Source organism: Ranitomeya imitator, chromosome 4 (assembly GCF_032444005.1).
Source record: "Ranitomeya imitator isolate aRanImi1 chromosome 4, aRanImi1.pri, whole genome shotgun sequence".
Lineage (NCBI taxonomy): Eukaryota > Metazoa > Chordata > Amphibia > Anura > Dendrobatidae > Ranitomeya > Ranitomeya imitator.
In genome coordinates, this window is record NC_091285.1 from 239358415 (window position 1) to 239363701 (window position 5287).

A 5287-nucleotide genomic window follows, 5' to 3' on the forward strand; every position below is an offset into this window, starting at 1 on the left:
TCAAATAACTCCATGGGGAGTATAAAGGCTGTTTTGGCTCAGTCTTACTCAGACATAGGCACTTTCCGGTAGCCACTGACGAGATCCAGGGCGGAAAAGTACTTAGCATTCCGCAGAGCGGACAAGGACTCCTCAATCCTTGGCAGCGGGTACGAGTCCCGCACCGTACAGGCGTTAAGCTTGTGGTAGTCCACACAGAAGCATAATGTCCGCACCAACATGATAGGTGCAGCCCAGGGGCTCTGGCTTTCTCAAATAACCCCCTTCTGGAGCATCTGGGTATAAGGACTTGGACTGTACATCTGTTTCTGTCTGCTGTTGCCCTCAGTTTTGTTACTTTTGCCCTTACCTAAGATGGAGTCACTGGCCTCACCGGGGCCATCTTGTTTCCTGTCAGATTTTCCTTGTTCCTGTCTGTGGTGTATTTAAGGGAGCTCTGTATAGATACACATTGCTTGAGTATCTTGTTCCTGACTTGTGATCAAGCTGGAAGAACTGCTGTCTTGCTGGTTTCTTCGATACTTTGGGATACCCTGTCTGTTTCCGGGTCTACGTCTCTTCGCCGTAAGACTTGTTTCTCTGGATCTGTGCTGCACTCATCTCTGCTGCTGGACTGCTCCTTGCTAGGAGGCCTGCTCTGGTCTCCAGGTCTCTGGACCTGACATACTTGGACTTCCACAGTCTGTACACGTGCTTACTGCCTATTCAGCTCTGTCTGCTACTAACCTGCTGTGTCATAGCTGTTTACCTGCATACCATCATAAATATTCTTGAACTCTTAACCTCTTGTCTCTCGGCCTCTTTTCTGACCCATGATACTGATCTTCACTGCATTTAGCACTAAGTTTATTACACTGGGACAGCATACCTTTCACCTCTTGGTACATTTGGGGAGAGATCTGGCGATAACGTTCTCTTATGGGCAAGGTATTTCCATTGGGAATCTCGTGGGTGATTGCCATGGTGTGCCAAAAATTGTTCTCGTGTTTCGCAAACACATCCTGGTATTTTCCTAACAGGGCCTCCACTTGCTGTACTTGTTGGGGTGTGAGTTCAGTCAGTTCAGCTTTCATCTGTTCCAGAATCCCACATCCCTCTTTCAAATGATGCAGGTCAGGTGAAAATGCAGTATCCATGGTCACCATCCAGGGATCTCCTTATTTGATGGTTAGCTGTATGGCCTGCGGTGACACCAACTCTTCTGGCATGCCCATGACGTGGGCCACTTCACTACTAGGGGGTAAGGTTATGTCTTTCTTCCCCAAATTTATGCAGCGCACAAGTACTGCTCCGTCTCACACCGTACCTAATGTTCGTGCTACAATAATTTCTGGTGGTAGCTAGTTGGGATTATTTGGCTCAATCTGAACTTCCACGCCTTCCAGGGGGGTACAAGTCCGGAGGGGCAGGGTCAGCATGGTTTGACCTGGCGGTATTACTCAGTTGAACGAAATAGGGGTAATTACCTTCCCCAATGTCTTTCCACCACTGGAGGTCTCTTGAGCTTGGGCCGCACTAATCAGCTGCTGAAAGATTTTTCTTTGAGGCGTTTGAGTACTCCATTGTTTAAAGAATCGATCTGGGGATTCATGGATATGGAGACTTCCAAATTCCTTCAGCACATTCGTGCCCAATGTGACAGTATGTTCCTTTTCCTCTCCGGCTGTCAGCACCACCCCTTTACATCCCAAGTCTTTCCCACAGACCACTATATTCATTCAGACCACCCTTGTGACCAGGATGGGCAATTGGTTGGCTGCCGTGCACTTGATCACCAGACCCAATTCAGGCCGCATCCCTTCAGTAAGGTGCCAGTGGAAGTATACTTCAGGCATTGTGGTCACCAGAGAGCCCGTATCAACTAAACAGCGTACAGCTCGTCCGTTCATCTCTGCCCAGACTAGGGGGCACACAAACACCAGATTGGTGGGACTTCTAGTACGCCTTCTTAATGGAACAGGCTCCTAGCGATGTCCCCCAGGCTCAGAGCCTTTTAGTTTAACCTGATGGTGCTGGAGAGACCTTACCCTTTTGGTGCACCACCAGGCCACATGTCCTAAGTCTCCACAGTTATAACACGTGGGAGGTCCTCCTCTGCGGCCCATTCTCTTCTCTCCCTGGGGAACAGGCTCTTGATGATTTTCAGAAGGGCTGACAACTACAGCTGTTTTTTTTTTTGCTTCAGCCAATTCTTCGCGGATCTGCTGTATTTTCTTACGCAAATCTTCTACCCATTGGGGCACAGTAACTGTGTTGGCGGACACCTCCCCACTCCGGACCTTCCCCCCAGAACTGTTACCCCCATTCCTGCTCGCGTGTGCGTGCCTCACTTCCTATTTCAGAGAAGGTCATACTGGGTTTGACTCTCAGGCGTACCCGCAATGCCTGCTTCAGCATCACATAATGTAGGCCCTTCAGTAGCTGGTCTCGCAGCACTACGTCAATGGACCCTATGCCTATTCCGTCTTTGCGAGCAATGCCAGTATGGCCATCTCCCCCTATCTTTGAACCCGGCCGAACAGATGCATGCGCAATTCTCCTATGTCCGTAGGGTCACCATGCATCTCCTCAAGTATTAGTAGAACTTTATCCAGAGTGTCTCTCACCTGTGGGGGCCGGAGCATGATAGAGTCTCTGGCCTCCCCATCTCAAGACATCATAGACACCTCTGTTTCTAGGGTCAGAGTCATGGGATGCATCCTCATCATCCCTCTTATACGCTCAGTCCAACTCTAAAGCATGGTATTACTCCCAATGGTCTTCGGGAGGTTATTTAACATGGCCCCCAGAAAAATGCTGGATCTGGGAACCCCTCCAACTGCTTGATCTGCTACCTCCACGCCATTGAATGACAACTATGCCAAGTGTACAAATCGCAGGAACGTGGGATGTCATCACGGACAGGAGGTAGATTAAGAGTTAAGAGGTTAGATCAGGGACGAACGATATTTCAGTAATTAAAGAGGTGAAACTTGTCAGACTGTAGTCTTCTTGTGTGCAGCATCTCAGGGTTCCAACAATGACACCGATAACAGCGGCACGTGGCATCTTGATGAAGTCTGTGATGGACGGGGATCCAACGGTGGCACGACAACAGCGGTGCATGACATCTTGACGTAGTCTTTGAGGAAAGAGTAACTTTCCCATGCCCACGTGTGTCTGGTAAGGCACAGAGTCCAATGTGCAAAACCGCCGGAACAAGACTTCGCTCTGCGGTGTACACAAATCCTGGGTAGCAGGGTACTGGCCTAGCCGTCTGTCTCTCATGGTGTCGCACACCCGATGCAGTCTCTGGCATCAAGTCTGAGTCACCTTCAGGCTTGGAGGATAGTGGGGGATTGCCGGTTAGTCGTCCACCAGTGGTGGACCTGTGTGCAGAGGTACTATCGAGTCGGCCTGCCCAAGAGAATTGCTCTGCCCTCACAGTGGATACAGCACCTGACTCACCTTAGCTTCCCCGCCTGGGCTCTGGCTCTTTTCCCATGTGCAGCGCTATTATCTTGGCCCCACCTACTACAGTCACTTTCCAGGGTTTGTCCTGGACTTAAAGTCTTCCCCCTTGCAACATGGGTGACAGCCCCTTCAGTTCCGGAACCGGTGTGAGAAAGTTACCCCTGTTCTTGTTCTTCCTCTTACATAAGGAGCCCAGAATGGACATTGGATACTTTTGTGTCCTCTCAAATAATGGGATTCCAGTTTTGGACCATTTGAAAATAATGAAATCATCGTTTCTTACCTATGGTTGCAATAGTGTCACCTCTCTGTTGCTCCCTGCCAGTCTTTGTTGAAATAGTTGCAGCAGTGAGGTCTGTCTACAGTACATGACCACTGCAGCCAATCAATGGACTCATTGTTCTTCTGCCATCTATCTTGAGATGACCTCTGAGCCCAGAAGGCTCCTTTAATATGAAGGGCTTGTCCTGGATTTTAAGCAAGTTGTTTAAGAGCAAAAAATTGAATAATATAAAAAAAAGTTGGTTAACCTTTAAATCGCCTCTCATTCCAGTGCTACTACTTTGGTGGTTTCTGCTGGATCTCCAATGACCTCACATCTATAATTTAAGTGACCGCTGCTGCCAATCTCTTGGCTTTGAGGCTGGCTGCATCACTGGATTTGGCCAACTTAAATAACCTCCACCACTTGCTGCCTCTGGTAGCAGTATGGGAGAGCGCTGAACCACACTATCTAACCACCCCACCCTCTCTCTGTTGGAGTCCCCCAAGGCTCTGTTCTAGGACCCTTTCTCTACTCAATCTATACACATGGCCTGGGACGACTCATAAAGTCCCATGGATTCCAGTACCACCTGTATGCTGATGACACTCAGATCTACCTCTCTGGCCCAGTCGTCACCTCTCTGCTGTCCAGAATCCCAGAGTGCCTATCAGCCATATCCTCCTTCTTCTCCTCTCGCTTCCTCAGACTCCATGTGGAAAAATCTGAACTCATCATCTTTCCTCCATCTCACAGATCTTCTTTACCTGATCTATCTTCTATCACAATTAATTAAATCACGCTTTCTCCCATACTGGAAGTCTGCTGCCTCGGAGTAAACCTTGATTCTGCCCTGTCCTTCAAACTGCACTTCCAAGCTCTTTCCACCTCCTGTCACCTCCAGCTCGAAAATACCTCCAGAATCTGTCCTTTCCTCAACCCTCAATCTACTAAAATGTTTGTGCATGTCCTCATCATTTCAAACCTCGACTACTGCAACATCCTTTTCTGTGGTCTCCCTGCTAACACTCTGGCACCTCTCCAGTCCATCCTTAACTCTGCTGCCTGACTAATTCATATCTCTCCTCCCCAAGAACTCCTTCTCTCCTCCACACTTATTCACTCCTCACCTAATCGCCTCCAAGACTTCTCCTGAATATCCTCCACCCTCTGGAATTCTGTGCCTCAACATGTACGACTATCAACTACATTCGGATCCTTCTGACAGAACCTGAAAACCCACCTTTTCAAGAAAGCCTACAGCCTGCAATGACCTTGCGGCCTCCTCACCACTACCGGAGCTACCGCCTCACCAACACCGGAGCTGCCGCAACCCCCAACCTACTGTCTAATTCCCCACCATCCTGTAGAATGTAAGCCCACAAGGGCAGGGTCCTATCCCCGCTGTATCAGTCTGTTATTTTTAGTCTGTTTACTCTAATTTGTATGTAACTCCTTCTCATGTACAGCCCCATGGAATCAATGGTGCTATATAAATAAATAATAATAATAATAACCATGCCGCCAGCCCAAACTGTCAATCTTTAATAGCACACTGCGCTTTGACTAACT